General features: G+C 28.9%; 1 long non-coding RNA gene across 1 annotated transcript; it reads left to right on the plus strand.

Moving 5' to 3' along the window:
- Nucleotides 1-2,050: 2,050 nt before the first annotated feature.
- LOC107442574 (uncharacterized) lies at nt 2,051-9,193 on the plus strand. The gene is made up of 4 exons (XR_001583884.4): nt 2,051-2,188; nt 2,288-2,356; nt 6,521-6,747; nt 9,001-9,193. It is a non-coding gene; the product is annotated as an uncharacterized LOC107442574 (long non-coding RNA).
- Nucleotides 9,194-11,899: the final 2,706 nt, after the last annotated feature.

Below are 11,899 nucleotides of genomic sequence, written 5' to 3' on the forward strand. Positions count from 1 at the left end.
TTTTTTCCCAGAAATTTTTTTTTCCAGTTTTTTTTTTTTTTTTTTTTTTTTTCCAGATTTTTTTTTCTTTTTTCCCCAGAATTTTTTTTTTTTTTTTTTTTTTTTTTTTTTTTTTTTTTTTTTTTTTCCAGAAATTTTTTTTTTTCTCCCAGAAATTTTTTCTTCCAGAATTATTTTTTTTTTTTTTTTTTTTTCCAGAAATTTTTTTTTCCAGAAATTCTTTTTTTTTTTTTTTTTTTTTTTTTTTTTTTTTTTTTTTTTTTTTTTTTTTTTTTTTTTCAGAAATTTTTTTTTTTTTTTTTTTTTTTTTTTTTTTTTTTTTCCAGAAAAAAAAAAAAAGGAAAATTTGCAGGAAAAAAAAAATTCAGAAATTTATTTTTTAAAAAATTTATTTTCAGGAAAAAAAAAAAAAAAATAAAAAAAAATAAATTCTGGAAAAAAAAAAATTTCTGGGAAAAAAAAAAAAAAAAAAAAAAAAAAAAAAAAAAAAAATTTCTGGAAAAAAAAAAAAAAAAAAAAAAAAAAAAAAAAAAAAAAAAAATTCTGAAAAAAAAAAAAAAAAAAAAAAAAAAAAAAAAAAAAAAAAATTTCAGAAAAATAAAAAATTCTGAAAAAAAAAAAAAAAATTCTGAAACAAAAAAAAAAATTCTGAAAAAAAAAATTCTACTGAGGCACAATCGGGGAACCATGCTCCACAAAAAAAGCATTTTATGGTATTTAAACGCAGCAATAGGCTCACACCCCTTTACTATGAGCCCGTAAAGGAACCCACAGGTAGAGCCAAAGCCACGTCTGAACACCACCAAACGCGGAGGCAGAATGAGAGATTGCCGTGTTGAGCTCCCGTCTATATAGCGGACTTCAAAAAATTTTAACACTTTTTTGAACTGCCCATGCGCGAAAAAAATTCTATGCGCAGTACGATTCTATTGTATCTGGGTATGCGCAGTGGGTTTCAATCAATTTGTATGACATTCTGTAACATTCTAATACCCCTGGATATGCATGCGCAGTACGATTCTATTGTAGCTAAGTATGCGCAGTGGGTTCCATTAAATTTGTATGGACTTTAGGAAAATTCCAGGACCCCTTGGTTTCACATGCGCAGTACGATTTTATTGTGGCTAGATATGCGCAGTGGGTTACATTCAATTTGTATGGACACATAGAACATACCAGGACCCCCTGGATATGCATGCGCAGTACGATTCTATTGCAGCTAAGTATGCGCAGTGGGTTCCATGCAATTTGTATGGACTTTAGGATTATTTCAGGACCCCTTGGTTATGCATGCGCAGTACGATTTTATTGTAGCTAGATATGCGCAGTGGGTTCCATTAAATTCGTATGGACTTATAGGACATTCCAGGACCCCCTGGATATGCATGCGCAGTACGATTCTATTGTAGCTAAGTATGCGCAGTGGGTTCCATGCAATTTGTATGGACTTTAGGAACATTCCAGGACCCTTTGGTTATGCATGCGCAGTACGATTTTATTGTAGCTAGATATGCGCAGTGGGTTCCATTAAATTTGTATGGACGTATAGAATATTCCAGGACCTCCTGGATATGCATGCGCAGTACGATTCTATTGTAGCTAAGTATGCGCAGTGGGTTCCATGCAATTTGTATGGACTGTAGGAACAATCAAGGACCCCTTGGTTATGCATGCGCAGTACGATTTTATTGTAGCTAGATATGCGCAGTGGGTTCCATTAAATTTGTATGGACTTCCCAAGTAGCACAGAAACATCGATCTATACCGTAGCCGTTCCCATCAATATTTTGAAAGCGGAGGAATATAGATACTGTGAGCAAGTTATTGAATGAATTCCGTCAATGAAACTTTAAAAGTATTTTTCTTAAAACACTCTATTTTAAATATATTTTAGTTCCAAAGTTCACAATAGTTGTTAGAAAGATAAAAATGAGTAAAATTTCTTTATACTTGCTCATATTAGTGAAAGTGAAAAATAGAATTCTGTGAAAACGATATGGTACGGGATTGGAGGGTGAAGCGACCTCAATATTGTTATCAGCAGCCAAGATCGATATAAACGCTTGTAACGTGATCTTCAGCTCTGACGTCACGCTTTACAATCCATGTTTCAGTTGGTTTGTGATGTACGCTGTGATGCATTTTTAGCGTGTTGTATCTCCTAAGTCACCTTACTGATTTAATTTAGGTAAGCAAAGTTTAATCATCTTCTATTTACTTATATAAACTCTATTAATATTGTGTCAGGTCTTCATTTCTAAGTGCAATCTTTCACTTTTATATTTAGGTTAGGCCTTCATTACCGAGTATTCCATTATAAAAGATCATAATGTAGCTGGTTTTGAATTGTAATTAAGTAAGTAATTTTTAATTTTTCGCTAATTTTAAATATTATTATCGAAATAATTTCTAATTAATGACGTAAATTTATTGTCAAAGTCGTTTGAACTGAATTGTTTACTTCTTGTTTGCCGGGATGTTAAATGTTATGTTTTACAATCTATCTAATTTTTTATTAAATAAATAATTAATATACAATATAAATAATTTTTTATAAGATGAAATGTTTTTAATGTCATTTATTCTGTGAACAAGGTTCATAGCATTGTAGTTATGAGTGTATAAATACTTTTTATAAAAATTAAGTCTGTCAACGTTAATTCTGTATGCTTATTAACAGTTAATTCATTTTATAACATTAAAAATTGTGCTCAAAATGATCCAAGTATACATAATTTATCAAAATATTAATGTAAGTTAATTGTAAAAGGTTATATAGATTTTAAAATTATTTCTAAAAGTAAAATAAGCAATATGAAAATATTAAACAAATTTAAAAAAAAGAAATAAGTTAAACTATTCTATTTCCGAAAACAATGATATTCTATTTACCTAAATTTAATTTAGTCTTGTAATATAATTCTCTAAATAAAAGTTCTAAATATAAGATTTAGTTTATGGTACAGGAATGATTGTTATTCATTACTACTACAATTTTTTTTAAATGTGTTAGATATCAAGTAAGGTATTTGTTATGTATAAAGTATGATATGTGTTTGTTATGTAACAAGAGTATACTAAAGGAAAATAAAAATAGACACAAAGGATCAAAATAGAGATTTATATGTATTATTATATTAATTCTTGATCAAAAAATGCAAACATCTATTTTGTGAAAAAACTATTCAAGATAGAATTTTAATATTTACTGGAAGTTTGAGGCTATATGAGATGAGTCCTATGCCTCCTTCTTTTGTTTGAAAATCTAATTAGAATTTAAAAAATTTTAAATTTTTAGTGATCAGGAATTACCCCTGGTCTTGATCATTTCTGGGGTAATTCCTGATCACTTCTGGGGTAATTACTGATCACCAGTTTTTATTGTAAAGGGGCTGTTTAAAAATAATTATATAATGGTAATTAACAAATAAGACATCAAGATCAAACAAATAAACCAAAAAGATATGTTTAAGCAGCTAATAAAACTATTTTTTTAAAAGCAAGAAGAAAGATTAACACTTTAAATTGCAAAAAATCTTTGCATCATGCCATACATTTTAGGCAATCAGCCAACTCATTCTCATGTTCTGCTGAAATATAAGAGAGTTCCCTCATGGATTACTTTTGCTGGATTTTTTAACTTCATTAAGTGAAAGTGTAAAGTAAAGTAAGGTATGTCAACTCAACAGCTCTGGCAGCAGCTCTCACATTGAAATTTCATTTCCAATCATTAAAAGAAATTAACTAATTTTGCTTTCTAGAAGCTTGGTATCCTTTTTAGGCTAATAATTTCTCACCATATTTATACTAAGCTAATTTATAAACTTAAAAATTATTCTAACAATGTACACACATAAAATTAAGATAGAAGCAAGGTATGACAAACCAGAAATGGTGCAAATCAGAATACAGTCTTGTATACCGATAAAAACAAATTTTGTGATGATAGTTAAAATATATTTTATAGTTGTTCCACTTAATAAATATGAACTGTTATTTAAGAAAAGACAATTAGCTATTTATTAGCTATTTTATATACTATTTATAAGAAGAAATGACAGTGATCAGGAATTACCCCAGTGATCAATAATTACCCCATCTGTAGGGGGCAACATTTGATACAGTTTTCTATAATCAATTATAATGTTTACAGTAGATGTGAAACAATTAAACAAAAGCTTACACTATTTTTATATAAAAGAAATATAAAGTAACTCAAAATATTTATTATTAAGAGAAGGAACTTTGCAGAAATGTGCACATTTTGAAACCCATCTTTGAAATTGAAAGTACAGAAAGCAGTTTAAAAGATACTTATTTTGTTAGATAAAACAAAAAGCTATTATTAAGTAAATGTAGTTATACTTTAGTAAAGTGCACAAGCATTCTTGTCCATGTCTCAAATTTAAAAAAAAAACTTTTTTTTTAAATATAACTTAGGTGATCATTATTTACCCCAGAAACAGAGTGATCGTGAATTACCCCGGGTCACCCTATTAAAATTTCTTTAAAGAATTTTTTGTTTGCTGAAAATAATAAAAAAAATTTATCGATCAAAAAGGGAAATTTAATTGACAAAAATAATATCAAAATGTGTTAATATACATAATATTAAAGCTGTTCAAACTTTTTATATCTTTAAAATAACTTTAAAAACTGATGTATAATTTGGATAAGAGCGCACCAACTAAAACTAATAAGTTTCTAAGATTATGATTAGGAAATATTCGTCAAAGCTTTTCTAATTAAATATTTTATTGTTTTTCAGGCTTCGAAAAAACCCAACCCGCCTGGGTTTTATTGAAAAAACTCGGGAGGAATTGTTTTTTTTTTCATTTAGTGCTCATAAACTGCTGTGCTGTATAAATATTTTTATTTATTTAAAAGTGTTGTATAAGCTTAAAAATAGAAATAAATCTGAAAAGTTATTTTAATTTTATTATGTATTTTATATTAAGTATAAATAACACATTTTCACTAATACATATTTGAATCTTATTTATTGTTGTTTGTATTTTTTATTATGTTTAATAACGTGTTATCACTAATACATATTTGAATCTTCTTTACTGTTAAATACATAACGTTTCACAGTTTTTAACCCAAGCATTATAAAATATAAATACAGTAATATAAAAGGAACAAGTTTATTAATTTTTTTGTTTTCACGCACATATATTTACTAAACATATATAAATATATATTTTTTACCTGTTATAAAGTTATAATCAGTAAAAACTAAAATTTCATTTGACTTTAATAAAAAACAAATAAATACTCAATGGTCTTCCATGTTTTTATAATAAAATTAATAGAAAGTGAAATTAAAATTACATATAATTGAATAAAATTATATATAGTTTCAGCAAATACTTTTTCTTAAAATTTTATTTTTATGTCTCGTAAGAAATGATAAATCCATATTTTTGTGTTGATTTTTTAATTTTCATAAATTATGTCTAAATTTTTCACAAAAGAGGTACCTCTCAGAAAAACCTAGACAGACCAGGTATATATACTATATAAACATGGTATATATATAAATATACATGGTATAAGTATATACATAACACAACAGGTCTATGTGTGATTCTTATTAAATAAGATTATAACTTAGTTGTGATTCATTCTAAAATTAATATGTAGAAATTAATTTTATAATGTATAATCAGAGGTCTGTCCAGGCCAAATTTACTACCGTTTAGCTTTATTTTCACATATTAGACTTTAGGAAAAACGGTAGTTTCACAAATTCAACTGTAGGAAAAACGGTAGTTTTACAAAATACTTTTTCTTAAAATTTTATTTTTGTATCCCTTAAGAAACGATAAATCCATATTTTGGTGTTGATTTTTTAACATAATTTTAAATTTTTCACAAAAGTCTAAATTTTCACAAAATAGGTACCTCTCAGAAAAAACTAGACAGACCCCTGATAATCTTATATTGATATCTATTTACAATATATATCAAGTAGAAATTTTATATTTTGATGTGATAATTTGTTACTGTTTTATCTTATTCTCAATGCCTTCTCGTAAATGATTAGAATTTATTTAGAAAATGAGTGCACTTGTTTATTCATACCACTATCAGTAATTTAATGAATAAATGTCAGACAGTTCTTTCATTTTGTTGCAATTTCACCAACATAGGTGTATAATTCACTCTACTCAGCCTTTTAGCTTTTAAATAAATTATGACATCAGACTATTTTGCTTTGTTGTCACTGAACAGAGCGATTGCATGATGAGGAAACTAGTATAAATTTAGGAGCCTCGAGTAACATTTTGTATTTTTAATATTTTTCCTAATTTATTTTTCATGAAAAATTTGCATGTTATAATATTTACTAAAAAGGAATTTAGTTTATGTATTAGTAAATGTATAGTTTTCACAATTACTTTAATTTTTTTGTTAATTAACTTGGTGGTTTTATAAAATTCTTAATCATTTTATTAGCATTAAAAGCACATTTATAAAACTGCGCATACTTAATCTCTTGTATTTGTTATTTTAGCGACTAAGATGTTTAACTGTGTGTTAGAAAATCAAGAGGAGATTAAACAGTTAAGAAAGGAAATTATAGAAATGAAGTCTCATCAAATGCAGTTCTCTGGAAAAGAAAGATAATTCAACATCTGTTCTTTTAGAATTACTAAGAGGTATTGAGCTCCCGCTCTTCGGATGGTGATCTTAATCAATTAGAGGAAAAGTTGAAAGAAGATAAGAATTTATAGTTTACTTGTAAGTGAACTTATTGTAATTATTTTTATGATTGAGTTATGCAATGGTATTATAATCATTCTCTAATTTTTTCTCCGTTGAAAGCATTTTCATAAAAATGGAACTATTATTATTATGATCAAAATAATTACAATTGCTCATTGGATCCTTTGGCAAAGGAAATTTTGCTCTAAAGTATAGATCAGTGAATCTTAACCTTTTCAAACTTTGTTGACCCCTTAAAAAACAAAAAAGAATTTCACCGTCTTATTTGTTTTGTACTTGAGGGTGTATGGGGAGAGTTTAAAGGATTATTCTATATAGAACTGGGCAATAAATCGATGCATCTCAAAATATCTTTGTAACACATATATATCGGCAGGCCGATATAATGACTTTTGTTTTAGATGTTGCATCAGAAATCTGATTTAAGCAACTGATAGTGACTTTCATTTTAGGCAATGTATCAGCTGCGGAGCTGTTGATAGCATCTATTTTACTTATTTTTAACAAGTGTACAGATGAAATAATACTTGAAAGTGAGCTATCTAATATAAATACTTTAATACTCTTTTAGAATTAAAACTCTTTTGGAAAATACTCTTTTAGAAAAAGTTTTTAATCTGAATAACAATTCCAATTGCAAATAATAAATTTAAATATTTAGAATTCCTCTCTTTTTATATTAAATTTTACAAACATTAAGTTGCAGTTAATCCTTAACATTTCTAAGTTTATTCAGGATTTTTCGTGTATACTCACTATTTTTTAATGTGTATTAATATATATCATCAGCCGATTTTTATCTTTGCAAGCTGTAGTTAAAGGCAGCATTATAATTAAATTTAATTTAAAAATAATGCTAGGGAGAGATTCTTTCTATTTGAAAAATACAAAATAAAAATTTGTTCCCATGTAAAGGACGCCAAATATTGCAAAAAAGTTTCAAAAATCCAAACCCAAAACGTGAGCAAGATAAAGAAGCTTTAAAAGCTTAATTTTCTAAGTCTAACACAGTTTTACATCAATAGTTTTTGGATCTGATCAAAAAAAGAAGAAAAAATGATTACATTAAAGAATTGAATGCATTTGGAAGTGTAGTGTATTTATAATAAATTTGAGTTTTTGTTTCATTATACTTCTAAGTATGTGCAATCATAAGTAATCAATATCAGATCTAAATTTTAAATATAAATCTTATTTTCAACTTCAATACTTTTTGTGTATTCACATTAGTTTAAGTGAATGTTCTTTAATACATAGAAGTAAAATTGAATATTGAACTGATAAGCTTTTATTATAGTGTTTTTTGTTGTTAAGGAATTTATTATTTAATCTAAGACTGTTTTAACTGTCTGAATATTCAAAACGGCATTGCCGTTTTGAATATTCAGACAGTTTTACGAAACAGTGTAATGCAGCATGCCCTTTTTTTATCTGTGTGTCGATTCTCTAAGCCAGTGATTCTCAACTGCTGTGCCGTGATACTTTCTTGTGCTGTCAAATTCTTAGAATGTTCATTAAAAGTATATGTATACTTTTTATAAATTTTCTACGCTTTAACTGCATGAACATCTTTGTCGGTGATTGCCTTGTCTCTGACTATCTTAAAATGAGATGGAATAATTAAATTGCCTTTGACACACAGTTTTAAAAAAACGTTGAAATAAGTAGGAAATTTAATGACTATTAAAATAATTAATTAACAAAGGAAAGCAAGCTAAATATTATCTTACAAATGGAAATAAAAGCTAATCATTAAAGTAAGCTATGCAATAATAAGCAAATTAACAAAGAATAACTATAGAAAAACCAAATATATAAAGGATAACTAACTAAAAAAAAAGCTAATAATTAATAATTAGCAAAAAAACTAGTTAACAAGAAATCCCAAAAAATAAGTTAATAATTAATAACTGGCAAAAAGAAGAAAAAAATAACTGTTACTAACTGATAAAAAATCAGTCGAAAGAAATAATTAATCCCTTAATAAACGTGCTTTTGTAGTACATATTATTATCACAAACTATTTAACACAGTGTACTATAGGTAAGTAAATAGCTTTTAGTCTAATTTTTTTTTATTGTGTGCCGTCAAATTTCGAAATCGTTAAAAGAGTTTCGCAACAAAAAAAAAAGGTTGAGAATCATTGCTCTAAGCCCTTCATTCAATTTAATTCTCTAAGTTTCGTTATATACTCATTAATAAATTGTGTTTTGTTAGTTAGTCTTTCAATTTTTAAATGTTATTAATTAATCAATCTTTTGCTTCCAGCTACAGTTCTCAAACGCTTTGAGGCCAAGAGCTTGCGGAAAAATTTGGGAAGGTCTGCTACAGCCACTGATTGATAAGGACGAAAACCTAAGATATTTGATGTAACCAATTCTTTGGACTTGGAGACCCAATAATGTGCCAATTTGTTTTACTAAATTTTTAAATGTTTATTCAAATAAAATATTCATAGCTACTTTTTGTTTAATTCCTCTGCATTCACACCTTCTATATTACAAAGCACATTCATATCAGAAGGGTTAATTTTATTAAACCTATAAAATTATAATATATTATGAGTTCTTAGTGCTGTGCTGTTGTGCAATATATTAAATTACTAATTTTCAGTGACTGAATCCTGTCTGACGATAAAATGTGCATTGCTAATGCTAAAAAATAGGAAAACTAATTTACATGCGTGGAAAATGTGGTTATTTTAAAAGAAGCAAATAGTCTTTGATGTTGAATTATAAATCATAGTTGACCTGAAAATAATTATCATGCCTTGCATTAATATTCGCTTCTTAAATTCCATCTACAGTGCTCACACTTATTTCTATTCACCTATTTTACACTTAATTCTTAAATTAATTACTGATCAAATCCTAATTATATATATTTTTGGAAGCTGATTAAAAATATTTTTGAGTGCTTATTTTTTGTTGAAATTGGAGTGCAAAAGCTTATAAAATAATTAACAGACATATACCTATATCCTGCAATACCCAGTAAAAAATTTTTCCTGAATAACGTATCAAAATTATCAACCGGCGTTCTGCCGCATCTTTAAATGCTTATTAATATTTCTTGTGCGAATAACGTGATGAAAATATTCATCGACATTCTACTGTATCTGTAGACGCCGTGGAATATGTTTTTTTCAAACTCGACATTCTACGGCGTTATTGAAATATCGACCCATATAAATTTTAAAATGTCGTACAATATTAAAAAAATCGGGCGTTTTTATATGGATCGATGTTTCGGAACAATATCGATGGACGTTGTAAGCGAATTTTCTTCGAGATCAATCGATATTGAGTGCTACTTGGGTTATAGAACATTCCAGGACCCTCTGGATTTGCATGCGCAGTACGGTTCTATTGCAGCCAAGTATGCGCAGTGAGTGCCATACAATTTGTATGGACTTCAGGAACATTCCAGGATTCCTTGGTTATGGATGCGCAGTACGATTTTATTGTAGATAGATATGCGCAGTGGGTTCCATTCTCCTTCTATGGACTTATAGAACTTTCTAGAAACAAATTTGTACCCATGAGCAGTATGATTCTATTGTAGCTAGGTATGCGCAGTGGGTTCCATTAAATTTGTATGGACTTATAAAACATTCCAGGCCCTGTTTCGCTGATTTTGCGTTTCATTTTCGTGTTGTAGTTGTATGTGTCTCAAAGTTTCAGCTTTAGTATTTCATTTTCGTATTGTGTTGCGGCTGTCTGATTCTTCGAATCTCTCATTTCTTGTTTCAATTTCTGCATTTAGTTTATGCATCTCTACATCTTGTTTCCGATTCACGTGCGAACTGCCCATTTGAAAGACTTGTTGTTTATTCAACGTGTAATATAAATTCTTCATTATTTGCCGCAAAGAATTTTCCATTCAAATCTGATTTTTCATAGCCTCTATTTTATTCATGAAGGCGGGTTCAACATTCATTTGTCTGACGAGCATAATATCGTCTTCAGTACAAAACACTTTCTGATCTCCAGCAGGATGAGGTTCATAATCCCATCGCAAATAAATGTAACATTCTGGAAGATTCATGGTTTTGAGCACTTTCAGACGATATTGACGACCAGTACGCTTCAATTTTCCAATCTACGACGACTTCATTACGATTTTTTGTTGGTTTATCCATTCCATTAAACCTTTCGGACATAAACTTGCCAGGAAAATGACTGAATGATCTTGTAAAGGACGATTGATATATTAAAATCCCCGCCTTGCTCAACACCTGGTTTCTTGGATCAGGAACAGTGAGAATTTTCACTGGATACGTAGTGAATGGCATTTGCCAAGTGCAGGGGTGTCTTGAGTTTTCTCTGTCCTTTGCAATATCTCTCTGACGCATGAGACACTTTGACCAATTTCCAAGCTTCAAATAGGCCGCTCGGTCACAATCATATGACGATGTACTTTATGATAAGCTAATACATTTTCCTTATCAATCGTACAACCACCAAAAGGAAGAGACCACCGAGTGACTGGAATCAAATACGGACATTTTCATTTTGAAACTGGAATAGGCATAAGATCGAACAAATACGTGATAGAACGTCCATGTGTTGGAAAAAAACACTCGGAACAAGGCTGAAGCCTCTCGATCCAAACTGCTCTCCTCATTAAACGCAAGTAAAGAACCCGTGTATTTCAATTGTTGAAATTCATCCGGGTAGTCGTCATACAGTCCAATCTGTTGCAATGTCTCGACAATAAAGTGATGAGGAGTCAAAATGAACGCATGGACATAATCCACGAGTGGAGTTTCCAGGAGGTCTAGATTCAGCTCTGGTTCCATCAGCTGTGTGGCTCAAACATTTTTGTTTTTTTGATTCTGCTTTCGGAACTGGGCAAAATAGTTTTCTTTATGGATTTCATCAGCTGTTGAATTTGAAAATTTGTATCTTCCGCAAAAAATGCATTCAGCCTTTTCATTTAAATCATGTTTGGATTGGGAATGAGTCTTTCTATACTTGTCCAATGTCAAACGTTTGTAGCAAAATGGATGGTCTTATCATTCCAATATCGGTATGACCAATACAATTTCCTTCCCACAGGCGCATTCAATGGGGGAGGGGGGCAGAATCAAGGGAAACCTGCATATTAACTTTTTTTTTAATGAGTTTAAGAGAAAATAAAGGGCATTTAACTGTTGTGTCTTCTA

The sequence above is a fragment of the Parasteatoda tepidariorum genome, chromosome 3 (genome assembly GCF_982258835.1).
Source record: "Parasteatoda tepidariorum strain Cologne lab strain chromosome 3, Ptep-v5.0, whole genome shotgun sequence".
In the NCBI taxonomy this organism is placed as follows: Eukaryota; Metazoa; Arthropoda; class Arachnida; order Araneae; family Theridiidae; genus Parasteatoda; species Parasteatoda tepidariorum.